The sequence below is a fragment of the Heterodontus francisci genome, chromosome 1 (genome assembly GCF_036365525.1).
Source record: "Heterodontus francisci isolate sHetFra1 chromosome 1, sHetFra1.hap1, whole genome shotgun sequence".
NCBI classification, from domain to species: Eukaryota; Metazoa; Chordata; class Chondrichthyes; order Heterodontiformes; family Heterodontidae; genus Heterodontus; species Heterodontus francisci.
Window position 1 is genome coordinate 180111627 of NC_090371.1, and position 24662 is coordinate 180136288.

The 24662-nt window shown below is 43.6% G+C and overlaps 1 protein-coding gene across 3 annotated transcripts in view; it reads right to left on the reverse strand.

Moving 5' to 3' along the window:
- The window catches only part of fras1 (Fraser extracellular matrix complex subunit 1), a 617312-nt gene that overhangs the window by 420753 nt on the left and 171897 nt on the right, over nucleotides 1–24662 (reverse strand). The gene's annotated exons all lie outside the window — the stretch shown is intronic.

Sequence of the window (24662 nt, forward strand, 5' to 3'; positions counted from 1 at the left end):
AATTAACCCGCATTTGTCCAAGAGATGGGGAGACAGGCACCTCCCAGCTACCTAGTGACATATTTAAATATCAGTGACCCACATGCCTTCCAGCACTCAGTTACGTTGACTCGATTACAACAGTGAGTGAAATATGATCATCATTACAATGATAAGTTGCAACATTCTTATATTGCCAGTGTTCATTCATATCTTTTATCTCGTACAGGACCTTCACACATGCGGCAGCATTTGCTGGAGATTGTGGACAACAAGTCCTCAAAGGAGCCGATTCATTCTGAGGGCACACCATCACAGGACTCATGCATACCATGCACCAGCTCAGAAACTTTTCTCTGGTGGTACTAGTTAGATTTGCTCACTCACAATTCACAAGTGAGCAGGAGCAGTTGGTGGAGACAGGGATCGCAGTAGACAGTACGCATCAGAGGGCACAGCACTCTCCAAGATCTGCTCAGCTGAACACAGATGCTGTACCCCAGGGGCCATTGATGTAGCACAGAAGGCAAAATGTACTCACAGGCCTTCCAAACATTACTGACCACAACTGCAGAGACAATGGAGGAGACCACAAGTATAAGTGAGTTGATGTCACAGGGTATTGCAATGATGTTTTCTTCCATGGTTGGAGTACACTGCTCTGTGAAACATCAAACATTCCAATCAAATGAGTCCATGCACGCCGTGGCCATGGCCGTGCGGACTGGGGATGATAACAGGTCTGCCATATGACTAAGAAGACAAATACATTATCCTTGACTTTACAGCACTGCACTCATCTGCATCAAAGTGCTCTCCAACAATATGGCAGCAACCAAGTGAGGCTGACACATGAGAGGGATTATCACAACAGGGAACAAGGAAGTGCAAACTCCACTTAAAATGCTTTTATTTCTCACCTGTTTCTTCTGTCAGTCAGTAACCAACATGCTGTCTCATCTCCTGATGGTTAGGTCAGCCCCTGCACAGATGCAGATGAAGCAGTCTCTGCACCTCCTAAGGGGGTTGTGAGCAAACAGCCTAATGCGTTTGAGTTAAATGTAGAAGTCAGTGGGTTGAAGCCAGCTTCCTGACACACTCGCATTTTTGCCAGTTGTAACTACCCGTTCGCACCCAAAACCAACTGCTCCTCCAAGTTAAAATTCTCCCCAATGGTGCAAGCAGAATACATAACAGCTTTTAAAAAGCAAATGGATAGATATTTGATTTCTTTTTCAAGATATGGGGAAAGGGCAGGGAATTGAGACTACATGGATAACTCATTCAGAGAACAGGCACAGCCATGATGGGCTGAATGGCCTCCATCTCTACTGCAAGTTTCTACTGCAGGGAATTTACTCAAAGCCTCTCTTTCCACCACTCCAACCCACCCCCCCCCCCACCACCGGCAACAATGGAGGTTTGGTGGAAACCCCATTTATATGACTATTAAAAGAAATATCAGTAGCTACATGATCCACATGGGCAGCTTAATCTGGACTTTGGATGAAACAATATTACATCAACTGTATTTTGCTCAGGACTTCAGAACTAATTTTTAGTTTAATTTCTTTGGTTGGTCGGGGGGGAGGGGGAGGATTACATTTTTTAAAATACTATTCAGGTACACAATTCCATTTTGAAGCAGTAACCTAATCATACCGTTATGGGGTCATTTCCAACACAGGAGGCGGCCATTCGGCCCATCAAATCCATGCCAGCTCTCCAGAGAGCAATCCAGCCCATCCCATTTCCCCGCACTATCCCCGTAGCCCTGCAAGTTTACTTCCTTCAAGAGTCCATCCACTTTCCTTTTAAAATCATTGATGGTCTCTGCTTTCACCACCCTCATAGGCAGCGAGTCTGAGGTGATTACCACTCACGGTGTAATAAAGTTCTTCCTGCACAATACCTTATATCTGTGTTCCCCAAGTCTGTGTACTGTCAGCTAATGGGAGCAGTTTTTTTTGTCTACCTTATCCAAACCTGTCATAATCTTGTACACCTCTACCTAATGTAAATGGACACAAAAATATTTGCTAACTTATAGCCTTTGCAAAGATTTTCCGGTACTGAACGGGCAACAGAGACTAAAATTTGTAGGAGCATCTATCTTGTTACCCCAGAAATGCTCCACTTCTGAAAGGAATAACTCAATCATGTGTTATAGAAGTTCAGTGAAATGTATTTGTTTGCACAATAAGATTGGAATTATAATATTTAATTTGGTACAGGTTGACTAAAAAGCTTTCAGAACATGTTGGCGACAATGTAAAACAGGTAATAGATATGGGACCAGCCTCTCCCAATTTTAATTTCACACTATCATTCAATTACCCGGTGTCTTGTTTCGAGGGATGAAAATGATATACTAACAGCTATTCTGGGAAAAAACCTGAAGACCATATGAAATGCTCAATTAGTTTAACTGGACCTGTTAGAAAAAAGTCAAAATGATCAACCCACCTACCCCTCACTCAAGTTTCTTCTTTCTTCTCTCGAGGATAATGAATTTTGGTGGTGCTCTGTGTGGAAAAACCACCTTCCCGTGTCTCAGTCATATAAACAAACAGTAGGGAACAGCAAAATATCCACTTTAGTCAGAAGTGGCAAAGTACTAATTTAACTGAGGAATGATGACCTTGGGTATGACTTTGTCTTTTGCACTTTAAGAGTGCACATTAGGAACAGAGGTACATGTTATTCTAACAATACACACATTGAGGACTGAATTTTGAAAGCTTGCCGCTTGTATCAAAAAAGGCAAGGCGCACGCGCAACTTGTGCGCCACTGAGCTACCGCGATATTTCACACAGCAGCTCATTTACATGGAGGGACGGAACGCTGTCCCTGGCAACGGCATCCGGCGCCACTGCGCCATTTTTAAAGGGCTTCAAAGTCTTTCAGTAAAATTTAAATTTTCACAGGTCCCAGTCTCAGAGAAATAAAAATAAAATGTTATTACCACTTTGAATCCCATCTCCCACACCCACAATGAGTGATCTATGTATAAATTGTCCTCTCCCCCCACATAAAATTCTTATTCATTTCCCAAACCTTCCCCAACGAACTTTATTCCCTTTGACCCACAACCCCTTCCCATCATCCCTGCAATCAATTGCATTCATTTTTGCCACTCACCCCCACCCACTAACCCTGAAAATTTAATTCCACCCCTCTCCCCACTAGTGTTATGCCTTGGATCGCCAAACGGAGATCCAAAGTCGCGGGAGTTCTGGCCACCGACCGGAATATCGGCGTGGGACGGCCATCAGGACAAGGTAAGTGCTTCTGCATTTATTTAAATATTTAAATGAAAGTTCCGCCACCGCTGGTAAAATACAGCAGGGCTTTCCCAGCGTCAAGGCCCGTCGCAGGCCTCTCCTGGAAGTATTTTCCGGGCCCCCTGCCATGACCTCTGACGTCGGGGGCTTATAAAATTCAGCTCAGAGAATTCATACAAAACATTGGTTATTTGGGAGGGGCAGCAAAACTGTAATGCTATCAAATCAATTAAATGATGTCAAGTGGGAGAATGAAGCTCAAAGGATTTATTAGTGTCAAACTCCAAGATAGATTCTAGCCAGTAATTGCAGCAAAATAGATTAGAGCCCAGTAATCACTCCCCCAGGTATGGTGGGCTTTATTTGATTTGTGTTTTGGCTGCAGCATACCCACAGTGACAGTCTATCCACTCCCTCGCTCTGATATGAGATGTGAATTGCACTGGGTAATTAATAGCACGTGATGTCATTATTCCCCAGCTGATTGAAAAAAACTGCGCTTGATTAATGGTAAACTCTTACATCCAGAAGATGAAACAACAATAACAGACACCTAGAACTGCATTTATACAACACCTTTCATGACCACAGGGTATCACAAAACACTTCAAAGCCAATGAGTTACTGTGGAAATATAGTCACTGTGGCGAGGTAGGCAAACATGGCAGACAATTTGCACAAAGTAAGGTTGACACAAAGAACAATAATGGCCCTAATAGTTACAGGGAGTCAGGTTCAGTGCAGGGGAGTGTGATTGCGTGGGAAAAACCTGGCACGGATATTTTTCTTCCATTTCCCATCCAGCAGCTGGCCAAATTTACAGGAAATCCAGCAGCAGAAGTCCACAGCCAGGAGTGCTGGAGGACATCCTGGCAATTGGAAGGGAAGGAGTAAGAACTCAGGTTTGTTGGGGTGGGGTGGGGTGGTTGGTGGGAGAGGAAGCTGCAATCGAGAGGGAGGTAGCGAGGGATCGGGGCTGGGTGAGGTCGCTGCTCATGGTAGATAGTAAAGAGAGGCAGTCCTGGCCCACATGGAGTGCTGACAAAGGCACTTACTTTGTGGAGTCAGCAGCTTTCACTGCCAGGCTTCCCAACCTCTGGTAAACCCATGCAGCAACTGTAAAACTTAAATCAGGCTGCCATTTGCATTGAGGGAGTGTGTTTTAAATATGTTAATGAAGTGTCCCACCTCTCAAAGATTGGATACTCGCACGACACGATACCCAGCACAGCAAAAATGATAACAGATACATACGCAACAGGTTGGGAATGTGTTCCGCCTTTTAAGATATTTAACCTTTGTCACCCACTTATTGTGGGGTGTTAATATTGAGGCCAATCTATTTTGTTTGAGGGATAATTGGTAGCCAGGAGACTAGGAGAACATTATTGCTCTTCTTCAAATAGTGTCTCGGGACCTTTTGCATCCAGTGTGAGCAGGCAGACCTCAATTTAAAGGCATATCTGAAAGCTTAAGATAAAAGCTGCTCCAACAATGCAGCATTCCCTCAGTGTCAGCCTAAATCAAGGAGGCAATTACTGCAGTAAGGAGGGATGATATATTAGAAGGTTCCTCAAAAGAAGCCACATGAGTAGAACTTAAAAACAAAAAGGGGGCAATCACTTGGCTGGGAGTATACTACAGTCCTCCAAACAAACAGTCAGGGAGAGATAGAGGAGCAGATAGAGGAGCAGTAGGCAAATCTCAGAGAGGTGTAAAAATAATAGGATAATAATAGTAGGGGATTTCAACTTCCCCAATATCAACTGGGATAATCTTAGTGCAAATGGCTTAAAGGGAGCGGAATTCTTAAAATGCATGCAGGAGAGCTTTTTGAGCCAGTATGTACAAAGTCCTACAAGAGATGGGGCAGTACTGCACCTAATCCAAGGGAATGAAGGCGGACAAGTGGTAGAAGTGTCATTGGGGGAGCATTTCAGGTATAGCGACCATAACGCTAAGATTTAAGGTAGTTCTGGAAAAGGACAAAAATAGACTGGAAATAAAGGTGGTGAATTGGGAGAAGGCCAATTTCAATATGATAAAACAGGATCTAACCAAAGTGGACTAGGAGCAGCTACTTGTAGGAAAGTCTACATCAGACAAGTGGGAGTCAAAGAGGAAATAGTGAGAGTTCAGAGCCAACATGTACCCGTTAAGGTGAAGGGTAGGACCAACAAGTCCAGGGAAACCTGGATGTCAAGGGAAATAGAGGATTGGTTCAGGAAAACAAAGGAGGCTTATGGCAGATTCAGAGGGCTGAAAACAGCGGAGGCACTACAGGAGTATAGAAAGTGTAGGGAACTACTTAAAAAAGTAATTAGGAGAGCAAAGAGGGGACATGAAAAAACACTGGCGAGCAAGATAAAGGATAATCCTAAGGCGTTTTATAAGTATATGAAGAGCAAGAGGATAACCAGGGAAAGAGTAGGGTCCATTAGGGACCAAAGTGGCAATCTGTGTGTGGAGCCGCAGGACATAGGTGAGGTTTTAAATGATTACTTTTCATCTGTGTTCACTATGGAGAAGATGTAGGTGTAGAGATCAAGGAGGGGGATTGTGATATACTTGAGCATATTAGCATTAAAAGGGAGGAAGTATTAGTTGTTTTAGCGGGCTTAAAAGTGGATAAATCCCCAGGCCCAGATGAGATATTTCCCAGGCTGTTATGTGAGGCAAGGAAGGAGATAGCAGGGGCTCTGACACAAATTTTCAAATCCTCTCTGGTCACAGAAGAGGTACCAGAGGACTGGAGGACAGCGAACGTGGTACCATTATTCAAGAAGGGGTTTTTTTTCATTCATTCATGGGATGTGGGTGTTGCTGGCCAGGCCAGCATTTACTGTCCATCCCTAATTGCCCTTGAGAAGGTGGTGGTGAGTTGCCTTCTTGAACTGCTGCAGTCCATGTGAGGTAGGTACACCCACAGTGCTGTTAGGAAGGGAGTTCCAGGATTTTAACCCAGCGACAGTGAAGGAACAGCGATATAGTTCCAAGGATTATGGGGAACTTGCAGGTGGTGGTGTTCCCATGCATTTGCTGCCCTTGTCCTTCTAGTTGGTAGAGGCCGCGAGTTTGGAAGGTGCTGTCTAAGGAGCCTTAGTGCATTGCTGCAGTGCATCTTGTGGATGGTACATACTGCTGCCACTGTGCATCGGTGGTGGAGGGAGTGAATGTTTGTAGATGGGGTGCCAATCAAATGGGCTGCTTTGTTCTGGATGGTGTCAAGCTTCTTGAGTGTTGTTGGTGCTGCACCCATCCAGGCAAGTGGACAGTATTCCATCACACTCCTGACTTGTGCCTTGTAGATGGTGGACAGGCATTGGGGAGTCAGGAGATGAGTTACTCGTCACAGGATTCCTAGCCTCTGACCTGCTCTTGTAGCCACGGTATTTATATGGCTACTCCAGTTCAGTTTCTGGACAATGGTAGCCCCTAGGATGTTGATAGTGGCAGATTCAGCGATGGTAATGCAATTGAATATCAAGCGGAGATGGTTAGATTCTCTCTTGTTGGAGATGGTCATTGCCTCAATATTGTGCAATCATCAGCGAACATCCCCACTTCTGACCTAATGATTGAAGGAAGGTCATGTGCAGCTGAAGATGGTTGGGCCTAGGACACTACCCTGAGGAACTCCTACAGTGATGCCCTAGAGCTCAGATGATTGACCTCCAACAACCACAACCATCTTCCTGTGCATTAGGTTTGACTCCAACCAGCAGAGTGTTTCCCCCGATTCCCATTGATTTCATTTTTGCTAAGGCTCTTTGATGCCATACTCAGTCAAATGCTGCCTTGATGTCAAGGGCAGTCACTCTCACCTCACCTCTGGAGTTCATTTGTTTTGTCCATGTTTGAACCAAGGCTGTAATGAGATCAGGAGCTGAGTGGCCCGGGCAGAACCCAAACTGAGCGCCACTGAGCAGGTTATTGCTAAGCAACTGCTGCTTGATGGCACTGTTGATGACACCTTCCATCACTTTCCTGATGATTGAGAGTAGACTGATGGGGCGATAATGGCCAGGTTGGACTTGTCCTGCTTTTTGTGTAGCAGGGTAGCAGAGATAAACCAGGTAATTACAGGCCAGTGAGTCTAACATCAGTGGTTGGGAAACTATTGGAAAAAATTCTGAGGGACAGGATTAATCTCCACTTGGAGAGGCAGGGATTAATCAGGGATAGTCAGCATGGCTTTGTCAAAGGGAGATCATGTCTAACTAACTTGATTGAATTTTTCGAGGCAGTCACAAATGTGTAGATGAGGGTAAAGCAGTTGATGTAGTCTACATGGACATCAGTAAGGCTTTTGATAAGGTCCCACATGGGAGATTGGTTAAGAAGGTAAAAGCCCATGGGATCCAGAGCAATTTGGCATATTGGATCCAAAATTGGCTTCTTGGCAGGAGGCAGAGGGCGATGGTCAAGGGTTCTTTTTGCGAGTGGAAGCCTGTGACCAGTGGTGTACCACAGGGATCTGTGCTGGGACCCTTGCTGTTTTGTAGTGTGCATCAATGATTTAGACGTGAATATAGGAGGTATGATCAGTAAGTTCACAGATGACACAAAAATTGGTGGCGTCCTAAAAGTGAGGAGGAAAGCCTTAGATTACAGGACGATATAGATGGGCTAGTAAGATGGGCAGAGCAGTGGCAAATGGAATTTAATCCTGAGAAGTATGAGGTGATGCATTTTGGGAGGACTAACAAGGCAAGGGAATATACAATGGATGGTAGGACCCTAGGAAGTACAGAGGGTCAGAGGGACCTTGGTGTACTTGTCCATAGAGCACTGAAGGCAGCAGCACAGGTAGATAAGGTCGTTAGGAAGGCATATGGGATACTTGCCTTTATTAGCCGAGGCATAGAATATGAGCAGGGAGGTTATAATGGAACTGTATAAAACACTAGTTAGGTCACAGCTGGAGCACTGTGTACTGTTCAGGGCACCACACTATAGGAAGGGTGTGATTGCAGTGGAGAGGGTGCAGAGGAGATTCACCAGGATGTTGCCTGGGCTGGAGCATTTCAGCTCTGAAAAGAGACTGAAAAGGCTCGGGTTGTTTTCCTTAGAGCAGAGAAGGCTGAGGGGGGAGCTGATTGAGGTATACAAAATTATGAGGGGCATAGATAGGTTACATAGGAAGAAACTTTTTCCCTTAGCGGAGGGGTCAGTGACTAGGGGGCATAGATTTAAGGTAAGGGGAAGGAGGTTTAGAGGGGATTTGAGGAAAAAAAGATTCACTCTGAGGGTGGTTGGAATCTGGAACGCACTGCCTGAAGAGATGGTAGAGGCAGGAACCCACAAAACATTTAATATGTATTTAGATGAGCACTTGAAATGCCATAGCATACAAGGCTATGGGCCAAGTGCTGGAAAATGGGATTAGAATAGTTAGATGCTTGATGGCCAGCACAGACACGATGGGCCGAAGGGCCTGTTTCTGTGCTGTATAACTCTATGACTAAACTTTATTCTCATGTGTTGGAATGGGACTTGAATTTATAGGCCCAGAAATTATGGCATGCACATTTCTCAGTGTATGGGAGTGGGTAAGTCACAACCCCTGCACCTGAATGCCTATGCCAAAGCTCCCCCAATATTAGGCCTTAGTTTCTGTACAGACCACAATCTTCTCACTCAGATGACAGTGCTGCTACTAAGCCAAGCTACCACTTAAAATAATTTTTTAATGAAATGGGTTTAGATGTGATCATAAAGTGTGATTAGTTTATTGGCATTAAATTGTCTTTTCGTGTATGTTATAAAAACAAAAACAACTGGAAAACCGCAGCAGGTTGGTTAGCATTTGAAAGAGAAAGTGTATTCCTTTGCTAAATTTTGTGAAGCTCATTAAAATGAAATCAACAGAAAACTGGGAAATCAAATCAGGACAGATTCCGAATTCTCCAAACTGTGTTCCTGTTAAGCAAGACTCCAAGCGGGAGTGGAAAGTTGCAGAACTTTCTTAGCCAGGGCAGCCAAAGAAAGCCTCAACACCACTGAGTCAGGAAAGGATTGACAAAAATCAGCCAGGGTTTTATTCCTGATCCTTATGCAATGACACCTGCTAGCAAGTATGTATGTACAGAAGCTGAATGAGGACAGAATCGTATGGCTGCGATGCCTTTCACAGTTGAATATCCTGCTGATACTGTTGAGGCTCACCCATGAAAAATGACCACTTTGTATTGAGGCCAGGGGCTGCCAAACCCTGTATAATTGTATGCAGGCAAGAGTCAGCGCCCCCATGACAGGGAAGTATGAGGGGCAGGAAAGAAAAATGCAGGTAACTGATATTATTTGAGTGTATATTACATGGATAGCAACCAGTGCCAAAACATTACATTAGGAAGGTTAGGAGAGTGATAACAGTATCCAGTTTCCAATGGTTTTATTAGACTTCTCTATGCATCATAACAGACTATCAGTCATAAAAGCATCCCTTCAGGGCATGACTGTATCAAAAGTTCCTTCACTAGCAGTCAATCTCACTGTACAATTTAGATTAGAAGTGCTGATTTTGGAGTTATGATACTAGATCTGTTACTAACATCACGAGAACACAAGACTAAAGTTTTTACCTGTGAGAACATGAAGATATTCCAGCTCAAGCAAACAATTATAAAGTAACTAGCACATCTCCTCCAACCTATCCTAGTGATACAGTGAGGACATTCTTGCTGCAAGCTTCCAGCATCAATCTGACATATTGTTGGGCTTCGTTCAAGACAGCTCACGCGAGCAGTCTGCTGGAAGGAACAGGGTGTCATGTATCTTTAGAGGAAGTTTCCACGCTAGCTTTGTTAACAAACTCACACAGAACTGGGAGCAATTACACTACTGGCACAAGTACAGGCATCATCCCCATCCAATGAAGTATCTATTCTTGGCAGGTAAACAATGCTCCTTTCAGCTTGAACTTCCAGCCACATTACTCAACAAAAGCCAGTACTTAACCGAGCAAAATCAAGTGACAACAAAATCCAGGAAAGTTTAGACACTAAAAGTTGCTCCATAGAATTACACCAACAGACATCAATGGCCAGGTGGAAGTAATCTAACCTTAGGATAAAACATGAATTATGAGTACTGCAATTAATGTTAATTTGCTTTTACAAAGTCATTTCCACTTATTCAGCACTTGTGCATGCTGATAAGGAGAATGGCATTCAGGAACAATTATGGCCACATCCATTTTTACCCCATGGAAAATGATCAATTGCAACCATACCTATAAAAAGCACTGGAAAGACACTACAGTGTGATTACTGCAAAAATATATTTTAAACCGAAAAATATGTTTATCAACTTTTTTGCTTGTCGATAATCACAGCATACAATTGGCCAGGTATTTCCTGTTTATTGTGGTTCTTGCTGCACTTCCAGTGAGGTTACGGTGGAGCAGGAGCAGATCCAAGGAAATTTCCTAGCCAATGACTCCAAACTGCACCAAACACATTGTAGCACTTCATCTGCATTTGACATTGTGACAGAAATGATCTCAACTCTTCCAGTCCCCCATTCCCACAACTGTGGGTCTTGAATCACATGTAGGCCAGACCAGGTAGGAATGGCAGATTTCCATCCCTGTGGGTGTGTGTGTAAACCTCCAGAATGTGTGTGTGTGTGTAAGTGAAAGTTGGCACGATGTTTATTATTTTTATTAGTTCGGTTTAGGTACAATAAAGTTAACCTCTTTCTTTTTTAACTCAAGAAAACCTGTCCGATTACTTACTTGATATGATCGTAACAAGAACCAATCAAACACCTACTGAATTGGCCAGTACATCCACTTTAAGAAAAAAATTAAACCTGTTGTATCAAACAGGGAGATGGAAAAGAGGGAAGCCCTTCAACCCCTCCTCACTTGACCGGAACAATACAGTCAGCAAATTCTCTGCCTTCCATCATATTTTGATAATTCAGCCATAAAGGCTGGTCCAGCACTCTGGTCATAGTGGTAAAAAGTTGTTTAAATCTCTGAATGGCAATTAAATATGATTAAGCAGCAATATATTGGTTCAAGCATAGGCAAATAAGGCACAATTCTGCTGTGATGCCAGAAACTTTTCTAAGATAATTATTTTTTGCATTGTCTGATATGTTTTATACATGAAAAAAAGAAAGTTACATTCATATAGTGCCTTTCACAATCTCATGAAAGTGATCTCATATCCCAAAGCACTTGACAGTCAATCAGGTGCTTTCTGAAGTTGGGACAGCTGTCCCACAGACTAGTCAAGCAACAGCCAAACAGTCATACTTATGGAATTATACCTTGCAGGCAATGTCCCAGACACCACCATCACCATCCCTGGGTATGTCTTGTCCCACCAGCAGGACAGACTCACCAGAGGTGGCGGCACTGTGGTATACAGTTGGGAGGGAGTTGCCCACATTAACTCCGGACCCCATGAAGTCTCATGACATCAGTTCAAACATGGGCAAGGAAACAACCTCCTGCTGATTACCAACTACCACTGCCCCTCTCAGCTGATGAATCAGTGCTTCTCCATGTTGAAAATCAATTGGAAGAAGCACTGAGGGTAGCAAGGGTACTCTGGGTGGGGGACTTCGATGTCCATTACCACTGAACAAGCTGGCAGAGCCCTAAAGAACATAGCTACCAGACTGGGTCTGCGGTAGGTGGTGAGGGAGCCAAGAGGGAAAAACCTACTTTACCTTGTTCTCACCAATCTACCATTCGCAGATGCATCTGTCCAAGACTGTATTGGCAGGAGTGACCACCGCACAGTCCTTGTGGAGATGAAGTCCTGTCTTCATACTGAGGGTACCCACCATCATGTTGTGTGGCACTACCACCATGCTAAATGGGATAGATTTCGAACAGATCTGGCAGCTCAAAACTGGGCATTCATGAGGCGCTGTGGGCCATCAGCAGCAGCAGAATTGTATTCAACCACAATCTGTAACATCATGGCCCAGCATATCCCCCACTCTACCATTACCAGGGGACCAACCCTGGTTCAATGAAGAGTGCATAAAGGCATGCCAGGAGCAGCACCAGGCGTACCTAAAAATATAAACATATATGCAAATATACTAATTAGGAGCTCCTCGAGCCTGCTCCACCATTCAACACGATCATGGCTGATCTGATTGTAACCTCAACTCCACATTCCTGTCTACCCCCAATAACCTTTCACCCCCTTGCTTATCAGGAATCTACCTACATCTGCCTTAAAAATACACAAAGACTTGGCTTCCAATGTCTTTTGAGGAAGAGTGTGTCAACCTGGTGAAGCTATAACACAGGGCTACTTGCATGACAAACAGCGGAAGCAGCATGCAATAGACAGGGCTAAGCAATCCCACAACCAAACTAAACTCTGCAGTCCTGCCACATCCAGTCGTGACCGGTGGTGGAAATTAAACAACTGACAGGAGTAAGAGGCTCCACAAATATCCCCATCGTCAATGATGGGGGAGCCCAGCACATCACTGCAAAAGATAAGGCTGAAGCATTTGCATCCATCTTCAGCCAGAAGTGCCAAGTGGATGATCTGTTTTGTCCTCCTCCCGAGGTCTCCAGCATCACAGATGCCAGCCTTCAGCCAATCCGATTCACTCCACATGGTATCAGAAAATGGCTGAAGGTACTGGATACTACAAAGGCTATGGGCCCTGACAGCATTCCAGCAATAGTACTGAAGACTTGTGCTCCAGAACTTGCCGCGCCCCTAGCCAAGCTGTTCCAGTATAGCTACAACACTGGCATTTACCCAGCAATGTGGAAAATTGCCCAGGTATGCCTGTGCACAAAAAGCAGGTCAAATCCAAACTGGCCAATTACCGCCCTATCAGTCCAGTCTCGATCACCAGCAAAGTGATGGAAAGGGTCATCGACAGTGCTCTCAAGCGGCACTTGCTCAGCAATAACCTGCTCACTGACGCTCAGTTTGGGTTCTGTCAGTGCCACTCAGCTCCTGACCTCATTACAGCCTCGATCCAAACATGGACAAATGAGATGAACTCCAGAGGTGAGGTGAGAGTGACTGCCCTTGACATCAAGGCAACAATTAACTGAGTATGACATTAAGATGCCCTAGCAAACCTGGAGTCAATGGGAATCAGGGGGAAACTCTGCTGGTTGGAGTCATACCGAGCGCAAAGGAGGTTTGTTGTGATTGTCGGAGATCAATCACCTTAGTCCTAGGCCATCACTTGAGCAGTTCCTCAGGATAGTGTCCTAGGCCCAACCATCTTCAACTGCTTCATCAATGACCTTCTCTCCATCATAAGGTCAGAGGTGGGGATGTTCGCTGATGATGGCACAATATTCAGCATCATTCGCTACTCCTCAGATACTGAAGCAGCCCATGTCCAGATGCAGCAAGGCCTGGACAACATCCAGGCTTGGGCTGATAAGTGGCAATTAACATTCGCGCCACACAAGTGCCAGGTAATGACCATCTCCAACAAAAGAGAATCTAACCATTTCTCCTTGATGTTCAATAGCATTACCATCGCTGAACCCCCACTATCAACATGCTGAGGACTACCATTGACCAGAAACTGAACTGGACCAGCCACATAAATGCTGTGGCTACAAGAGCATGTCAGAGGCTAGGAATCCTGTGGCGAGGAACTCACCTCCTGACTCCCCAAAGCCTGTCCACCATCTACAAGGCACAAGTCAGGAGTGTGATGGAATACTCTCCACTTGCCTGGAAGGGTGCAGCTCCAACAACACTAACCAGGACAAAGCAGCCTGCTTGATCGGCACACCATCCACCACCTTAACATTCACTCCCTCCACCACCGACGCATAGTGGCAGCAGTATATAACATCAACAAGATGCACTGCAGCAACTCACCAAGGCTCCTTAGACAGCACCTTCCAAACCTGCTACCTCTGCCACCTAGAAGAACAAGGGCAGCAGATGCTTGGGAACACCACCACCTGCAAGTTCCCCTCCAAGCCACACACCATCCTCACTTGGAACTATATCGCCATTCCTTCAATGTCGCCGGGTCAAAATCTTGAAGCTCCCTTCCTAACAGCACTGTGGCTGTATCTACACCCCAAGGACTGCTTTGGTTCAAGAGGCAGCTCACCACTACCTTCTCAAGGGCAATTAGGGATGGTCAATAAATGCTGTGCTAGCCAGCAATGCCCACATCCCTCGAACGAATAAAAAGAAACACAAATAGGTTACAGAGTGTTGAAAGGTAGATGGGTTGAGTTTGAGTCCATAAAAAAAGGCATACAGTCTGTGGGGTTTTGGTGATTCGGCTGGCTTCCAGCTGAATTCAGTGGTCCTGAGGCTTTTAGTTTGAAAAGGTAGATGACTGGTTTGGTGGGTGTCTTTGAAACAGCGATGTGGATGATTTTCTCCAATGGGCTTTCTGATTGTAGCCAGAGTATGCAAAGTGGCCAGTCAACAGGCAGGATTGGAAAGCTTTCAAGCTGGAGTGGAGAGAGAGCGAGAAAGCGCGAACGAGAGAGCGAGGGGGGGGGGGGGGGGGCGGGGAGCGGCTTGTCACATGACAGTCACTTAGTGATTCAAACATAGCAGTTAGCAGTATTTCTCTGCTTGCTGAAAGAACAGGTAGTTCCTTTAAACTTCCTGGGTCTTGGTACTTGCTGGGAAATGCAGCCATTCCATCTCCCTCCTCACAGTCCTTTGCAATGTAGGATACAGTGTTGCAAACTAGGTGTTCATCTTAAGCTGCCAGCAGTCATTTTTTTTTAATGTTCTTTTTAAATTTCTTCAAAAAAATATAAATTCAGATCTCCAGTCAGTGGACCAAAGAAAATTATCAGTCAACAAAACACATTCTTTTTTCTTTTGGGCCTCCTTATCTCGAGAGACAATGGATACACGCCTGGAGGTGGTCAGTGGTTTGTGAAGCAGCGCCTGGAGTGGCTATAAAGGCCAATTCTGGAGTGACAGGCTCTTCCACAGGTGCTGCAGAGAAATTTGTTTGTTGGGGCTGTTGCACAGTTGGCTCTCCCCTTGCGCCTCTGTCTTTTTTCCTGCCAACTACTAAGTCTCTTCGACTCGCCACAATTTAGCCCTGTCTTTATGGCTGCCCGCCAGCTCTGGCGAATGCTGGCAACTGACTCCCACGACTTGTGATCAATGTCACACGATTTCATGTCGCGTTTGCAGACGTCTTTATAACGGAGACATGGACGGCCGGTGGGTCTGATACCAGTGGCGAGCTCGCTGTACAATGTGTCTTTGGGGATCCTGCCATCTTCCATGCGGCTCACATGGCCAAGCCATCTCAAGCGCCGCTGACTCAGTAGTGTGTATAAGCTGGGGATGTTGGCCGCTTCAAGGACTTCTGTGTTGGAGATATAGTCCTGCCACCTGATGCCAAGTATTCTCCGAAGGCAGCGAAGAACAAAACACATTGGTGTAACAATATGTGTAATACCATATGACAAACCTGGTTTTCTAATGACATTACTAATGTTCACTTCCACTGGCCAATTAATTTATCTTCAAGACACTTTGTGCAGGTTACTTTCCAATGTCAACAACTACAACACCTTGCAAAGTCATCCATACCAGGAAGCTGTTAGGAGTGAGAGTTATGAATTTTTTAAAAATCAGTGCATCACACCTTCTTTCAAGCGGAGATTATTTTTAACAGGGTGACACATTAAAATAGGTGCCATTTCTAAATCAATTCTGTTATGATTGTGACATCTCACTTGTCACTGATTTGTGCAAAAGTGTTGCAGGGCCATGAATATTACTTTTTTCTAGTGGGACTCCATCCTTGGATTTAATCAGTTTTGTCCTGTCTTATTATTACTCCGCTGCTCAAAGGAGCAATGGCATAGAGTCATACTGCACAGAAGGAGGCCATTTGACCTCTGCCTGTGCTGGCTCTTTGAAAGAGTTATCCAAGTAGTCCCTGCTCTTTCCCCATAGCCCTGCTAATTTTTCCTTTTTGAATACATAGCAAATTCCCTTTTGAACGTTATTATAGAATCTGCTTCAACCACCCCTTCAATCAGTGCATAACAACTCAGTAAGTGAAAAAAAAATTCTCATCTCCTCCATGACTTTTTTGCCAACTAATTTAAATCTGTGTCCCCTTGTTACCAAGCCAGTGGAAACAGTATTGTGAAGGATTCCTGTCAGAATGAGGGATTATAAGGTTAAAATAATTATTTTCCAATAAATGAGGAATTAATTTTTTTGTTTAAAAGGGTTCATCTTCCTAAAAGGTTAATAAAGTTCATGGACATGCCTCTGGATATGCCTCATCTCAGAACATAGAGGCAGCTTCTGATAAGGAAGATTCACTCCCCAATGTCACAAACCCCACCACACGATAAAACATTGATAACAAAGTTTTGCAAAAGTTTTGCAAATAGTTACTGACAGCCCTAAATCACAGTCAATCGAACTTTTGACAAAACTAAACAAACCCAAAAAACTGAATTACAATCTTGAAGCACAGTTATATGTCTAATCAAAAACTGACCATCACGAGAGACTCACAGCTTGCTGCTAGCCTAGCCTTTCTTACGAATCAAAGAAGGTGGACCTTAACTAGAAATTAAAAGTAATGCAGCCTTATTTGGGAAATAAAAAGGGGACGAATTTACTTACTTTCTAAAGCATCAAAATAAGATCCAAATTTTCATTTTTACCCTCCACTCCAACCTAGTTTGTATTTGGCTTTTCACTGTTGTCGTGTTTGTGCGCACAAAGAGATTCTCTACCATCCCCCAAAATTTGCTAGTTATAACTACAGTAAAAACTGACACCAACTGGATCCAACTAACATACTCATCCTGCTAAAGAGTCAAAAAGATAACTTCTTTTTTCATTTCAGACATTAACACATCTAACAGATCTGCCATCTATTTCCAGCATTTTTCTCGATTGCAAATTTCCAGTATTTGCAATTCTTTTAATTTACACAAACAAACATATTGGCCGGGATTTTATCTGGACGATGGGGGTCTCAACATCCGGAAAAAGTGACGCCGAGAACCCCATGTCGCCTCTTGAAGGCCTGCCGAATCTAGTGCCAATTAGGTACTTAAGTGGACAGAAGCTGGCCTTCCACAAGATCAAGAACCCCATTGACGGAAGTCCCACCCATGTAGAGCAGTTTTTCCACTGACACTGCGGAAGTGATGGCTGCTGCCAGTGGAGCACCTATCCGAGTCCCAGGAGCGTCACTGGACCCAGGCCACACGTAGGTCAGGGTGGGAGGGGTTTTGTGGGACGGGGGTCACGGGGGAGGGGAGTGTAGAGGGAGTCATTAGCAAGGGCAGGGGGATGGCTCTCAGCAGGCCTCCTCCATCCCGATGCTGGCTCCCTCGTTCAGGCACCAAGTGCCTTTGAACAAGGAACCCCCACCCCTGAGCCGGGAAGCAGTCCGCATGGTATTTTGTGCTAATCTTCCCGTGCAGCAACAGAGCCGCCTGCTGCACGGCTAAGAATTGCCCAGAAAAGGGCCTCAATTGGCAGCGGGGCAGATCAGCCATTCAGAGACCTTCCCGCCCCGGACTTCATTTTGGCAGAGGCAGAAAGGTGGCTGGCTCCACCTCACACCCCGCCACCATCCCACCCGTTCTTATGCTCGCCCCGCCTCCAAACCAACATGGGGGAGAGCATAAAATTCCTCCCATTATATACTCCTGGAAATTACTGCGCAGAAGGAGGCCATTCGGACAATCATGCTTCTGCACCACTACTGGTAAATTGATTTTTTTTGCACAACCTCATTGTCAAACAATTACCTCCTTGTGGGCTGATATAGGTTCTGATCTTATTCTCCTCTTCTTTGGGAAATCTATTATTAACACAGCTTATGATTCGTCTCAGCAGCAGGATTCGCAAGACAGATAACAGACCAAAGGGGTTTACATGGTCATAACAGAACACAGGGGTCATACCACTGGAATGAAAATTTCTGTAGGAATGAGTTGCTTGCTGTGGCCAGAAATTAGCTGCTTACACTTGCTTTCACAGTCGGCAGCAGAATTTGCTTTTACCCAAATTTCACAAAGTTGCAACCGATTGTTGACAAATAAAAGTACTAAAGGAAACTTCGGAACATATAACCAAGTTCATAAAATGATAAAATTGGTGATTCTGAGAACTGTATGGTTAATTACCTGGAACCCTGGTAAACAATATGTTTGCCATGAGAATAATGACTGCTAATCCTCAGCTAGGGTGGCAAGGAAAGTGATAGGTTTATGAAAATATTCAGCGGGGTGTCTGTTAACACCTTTCAGATGGATCGGAATACCTGTAGTGAATTTTAAAGTGCCTCATAGCCTATCCCACATATTGTTTTAAACAACTCTTGTAAAATAAAAACTGTTGAATACCAACAGGGCTCCACATTAATGTCAATGGAGAATTTGAGATGTTTGCTCAGTACAGAGCTTTGGTAAACTGGATGCAAGCATTACAACATATTGAAATACTGCATCCTCACTCTCCCAGACACACCCTTTGTGGTCGAGCTGTCTGTGAATTGCTGAATGAAACATTAATGCACCACACTATACAAGGAACACAGGCACTGTACATGCCAACAATGTACTCCTGTATATAACCATTCACATCACCTCCCAACATACAAAAGAGAGTGAAAAAAGGCCCATCAGAGTTCACTCAATTTATGACGGGGTGCAAATCATGCATCACCCTCCACCTAAGCTCACCATTCTTCACAAGAGAAACTCTCCTTCCTGACCAGCATATATGCTAGTCTTATTGAAGGAATAGTTTGCCCATATAACTTCTAGGTGGGAAAAGCACAATAAAAATGAAAATCCTACCCTGTCTCCTCTACTTATTCAAGATTCTGGTTCAATAATTCCAAGAGCTAAAGAACGCCTCTCCAAGTTCCTTTGGACAGGCAAGAGATTGAAAATCTGTCCAGTGGTTTCAGTTTCCAAAGCAAGGAAAACATGGATTGCCAAATCTGGCAGAGTAGATGTAAAGGATTGTGATTTGATCCATGGCCTTCCAGCAAAACCCATGGCTGGAAATGCAAACTGAGGCCACTGTACCCTACCTCAAGCCTGGTCTGCCCCTCAAAGATCCACAGAAAAGACTGACAGAGGTCCAAATGTAGCCCTTTCACACTGTTTGGACATCTGCAATTCAGACCTATGGATCTGTCAGTTCCTTCCCTAATCTGACAAATTGAGGCACTCCCACAAACAGATTGACATTGGAAAGGGTCACCTGAGTAAGCCAAATCCACCAGTAGGCCCACATTATGCCATTTTACCAGTTAATTCCATCTCACCCAGCTTTAGGACAGCCTGAGATAATGGCAGAAATGCGAGTCTTTCTTTTTGTTTCTTTCTTCAACAGTGAGTTTCAAAGACCAATTCAAGCTCAAGCTCCATTCAACCTGCACTACACACAAGCTCTACAAATGTGATCCCTCTGTGCCAGAATGAGAATCATAGAATCTTCAGAGATATCCTGGTTATGCCACCTCATTTGGTCATTCTGGATGACTGTTTGGGACATCACAATAAACCAAGACCAGTCTTACAGTTCTGGGCCACTAATAGGGAGGGTCACCCTCACACTCTGTCCAAGCAAATCCCTGAAAGCAAGACAAAAAAAACTTCCATCCTTAAGCTCATATTGCACAGCCATACAATGAATGTTTACTGCACAATGAGCATTTCTTGCAAGCACTGCAAGATCAAAATGGTTTTGTGAAATAAATATCTGAATGTAAATTCTTTGAATACAAGTATATAAAAAGATTAAACAAAATAGCATTTATAGCACTAGTTGTTCAGTCCCACCCGAGGCATCCAATCTCACCTCTCCAACCCACTATCAAGGCGTCCAATCTTGCCCCCACCGGCCTCCGAACTCTGATTTCCACGCACCCCGCCCCCCCCCCCACAAAGCCGTCCACAAAGGCCTCTGATTCCCCCCATACACCTGAAATCCCTCCCACAGCCCCCATCACGAGTTCTCCAACCCACCCTCCTCAGGCTCCCAATCTCCCCCTTGGGGTCAGCACTGGACCTGATTCACCCATCGCACCCCACCCCCCAATCCCCAACCCCCGCCACCCCCCCCAACCACTCCCCGCAAATTGAAACCCCTCCTTCCCCACCCTCATCTCTGGTGCAGACTGACCTGTTGCCACTTTCACCAACTGGCTCCCTGCGTGACTGGAAACCAGACTTTAAGTCAGGCTGGCTTCCAGGTGGGGAACTGATCGGGGATGACGTCACGGGCATGCTGTGTAGGGAAATCCCAAACTACGGGTTCCCCATGACTTTCTGACCAACCTGCTGCCAGCAGATCAGGTAAGTAAAAATTCCCCTCATACTGTTTAACAGGGGAAAGATCATCATTCAATGCAACCTGTTGTATATTTAGATTGGAATCAAGCTTCTGTATTGCTTTGCTGAGACATGGCACAACTTCTTTAGACAATTTGATGCATGACTTACCAGTGAGATGAATAATGCCTCGGATAATTCCAGTCTGCATTACACTCAGTAATTAATTTACATCAAGGCACAGGTCCAAACACAGAAATGCCTATTAACAATCAGTGTATAAAAATAAATTCCTGCGGCAGTCTCATGTCACAAAACCTTATCTTAATGCCAAGATATACTGAGTATTGTTGTTTCAATTTTATTTTTATGTTGAAACACCATTCAATTGATAATTATTTTACCGCCGACCACATTTTTGTAATGTTAAGAGAACATTAGTCTTTAAATTCCCCAGGGATTCCAACAGCAGGCATTAGAATTTCCAGGTGCATGTATCAGCCTGAAGTGCTACTGATACCCGCCTGCCCCATGCATATAATAGACATACCCAAAGACCTCAAAACATCCCCAAAACTGTGGCCTTTGGAAGTTCGGGGCCATTTGTATTAATTCTGAAAGTATATATTAATTTAAAACTATAATTTATAGTAAAAGATCACTGAGTCCTTTAAAGGATGGTATAACTGTTAATACTATAAATATTTTTATTTGCATAAGAAGTTGCAATATTTTAAGTCTGGTTCACCAAGGTGTCTACCAAAGTCAGCTAGTATGCTGGCTTTATTAGTGCTGAACCTGTAACAGCCAGTGACAAAGAGAAAACAGCAACTTTCACATGGCATGCTATTTTTGTTATTTTTAAAAAATACTGAATGTTTAATTATCATTTCTAAAATACTTGGATTTGTAAAGTAGCATTAAATCCACAGATTTCTGATAGGCTTTTATCAAACATTCCACAGGCCCTCACTCTTCAAGCTCCAGCCTTCATCCGATAGATAAAGCACCACCACAAAAAGCAGGGCTCAACTATACAATGTGTGCCATGCTCTGTCTTCAACTGTACACAGTGTAGTAAGTCTCCCCAAAGTTGGCTTTACATAGTAAAAGACTAAATTGTAAAATATATGTAAATAATGTACATGAAACTAATCTTATGTCCTTTCTAATGTAATTATTCTTATTCCCGTTGTTCAGTATCAAAACATGGTTCAGATTTGACACCAATCGAACAACTGCATTATCATATATCAAGATTTTTACCTATCTGGCCTGGAATTAATTTATAGTACACACAAGCAATTCAAGATGCTGATTAAGACCTTTAGCTGGGGTACCAGATGAAGGAATTATCAGAATGACAGTCTCACAAAACCATATCACATTGATACTTTTTTTAAAATGCTTTTTTGGAATTTGACCATCACCACCAATTTGTTGTCAATCCTAATTGCCCTTGAGCAGGTGATGGTGAACTGCCTACAACTGAGTGGTTTGCTAGGCCATTGCAGAGGGCAGTTAAGAGTCAAACACATTGCTGTGGGTCTGGAGTCACATGTAGGCCAGAACAGGTAAGGAATGCAAAGATTCTGGAATGGTCCCAGTGGATTGGAAGCTAGCAAATGTAACTCTACTATTCAAGAAAGGAGAGAAAAGAAAACAGAGAACTCCAGGCCAGTTAGCCTGAAATCAGTTGTCAGGAAAATGCTGGAATCTATTATTAAAGAGGTGTTAACAAGACACTTAGAAAATCATAATATGATTAGGTAAAGTCAACATGGTTTTATGAAAGAGAAATCGCGTCTGACAAATCCATTGGAATATTTTGAGGATGTTAACTAGCAGGGCAGATAAAGGGGAACCAGTGGATATAGTATATTTGAATTTCCAAAAAGCATTCAACAAGGTGTCACATAAAAGGTTATTGCACAAGATAAGGGCTCATTGGGTTGGGGATAATATATCAGGATGGATGGAGGATTGGGCAACAGATAAAAAGCAGAGGAGGGATTTTTTTTTTCAGAGATACAGCCCTGAAACAGGCCCTTCGGCCCACCGAGTCTGTGCCGACCATCAACCACCCATTTATACTAATCCTACATTAATCCCATATTCCTACCACATCCCCACCCCACCTACCTATACTGGGGGCAATTTATAATGGCCAATTTATCTATCAACCTGCAAGTCTTTGGCTGTGGGAGGAAACCGGAGCACCCGGCAAAAACCCATGCAGTCACAGGGAGAACTTGCAAACTCCACACAGGCAGTACCCAGAATCGAACCCGGGTCGCTGGAGTTGTGAGGCTGCGGTGCTAACCACTGCGCCGTCCCTAAACTGGGTATTTTCAAATTAGCAGGCTTTAACTAGTGGGGTGCCGCAAGAATTAGTGCTGTGACCTCAGCTATTTATTATCTATATTTATGACTTAGATATAGGTATCAAAAGGTAATGTATCCAAGTTTGCTGACGAAACAAAACTAGGTGGGACAGTAAGCTGTGAGGAGGACACAAAGAAGCTACAAAGGTATTGTCACAATCCTGTGTTTTTTTTTCTCCTCGGGAAATATTGAGGTGCATCTTTAAGGCTGTAAAAGATCAGTACTTTTCTAAGGCAGCAAGCTGCAGAGACTGTAAGCCAAAGTGCATACTGGTTGCCCAGCAACAACCGTACAGAGAGGGAGAACACAGATTCAAATGTATCCATTATAACTTTGAAACTGGCTAGCAGAGACACACAGCTGACAGATGGATCCGGCACGTAAAGGAAATAGGAGAGCTCTCTCTAAGTCAATTTAAACCCTGGGTAGTTTTTCTCTTAAAATTCTGAAAGCTTCAAACCAGATGAATTTCTTAAAGAAATAAAAAAATATTCATCTAGTATTCATGGCTGAAAAAAAAAGAGTTTAATTCTGGAACTGCAGAACTGAACTGCTGAATTTCTATCTCTGGAAGAATCTTCGGATTCATCAGGCCTTGGAAAACTGCAAGTGAACTTTGACTGTCTTTTATCGGAAGACCATTCATTGGAAGCGTATTCTGCAAAGACTTCATTGTTTTTCTATTTTTCCGGGCAGCTAATTAAAAAACAAACTACTGTTAGTTTGAGTATATGCATGCGAATGCAGCAGTTAGTTTGTTTAAATAAGAAGTTATAAGGTCTTTAGATATTGGTTTATCTTAGTGCTTAAGATTTTAGATTTTTTTTAAATAAATAGTTATTTTGTTGATATCTAAAGATACCTGGTTTTATTTCGCCTCATTCAGGGGTTACTGAATTGTTTTAATTCGGCTGCTGCTTTCTTCGATTTGGAAAGCTTAAAGATATATGATGTGACCCTGTGGAGCAACGGGACTGAATTGACAGTGCGTTGCTCCAACCACGATCAGAATCATATATTTTGATTGGGGCTTTGTCCTGAGTAGTCATAACAGGTATATGGACAGGTTAGGTGAATGGGCAATAAGGTGGCAGACGGAATATCATGTGGAGAAATATGAGGTTGTGGCTATGGAAGAAAGAATAGAAAATCAGAATCTGACCCCTTTAGCCCTTAGACAATCATAACTGGCGCTGATTTACAGTGCAGGATACCTAGTTCTTGTACAAGGCGATCTCTTCCCCAGCAAGAAAGAGGTCCACTTCTTGCTTAAAGAGTAACAGAGAATTATTACTCACTTGTTCAATCCAGCAATTTAGATGCACTATTCTCTGGGAAAAGAAGAACTGCCTAACAGCTAACATATTTATGCCATTTCATAACTAATAAGCAAGACCCCTAGTCTTCCTTGTCCAAAGCCTCACTATCCACCAAGTTACTGTCTTTAAACAGTGGCAAGCGGTATCAATACAATGATCGTGAAGATGGAAAAAGCATATCTTCTGAAAGGAAACCCACAAATATTTAAATGTTCTAGAACTTGTTAATAATCCATTAACTTAAATATGCTCCATGCCTTAATTTGGCAATGATGACAGAATCACAAACAGTACATTCTATCATTAATTATCTGACTATAAAGATAACTAATTAATATTTTAAAAATTTAAACAATTACTAGCAGAGAACCAGGCCGATGATTATAGCAGTGCAGACATTTTACTGGCGGGCA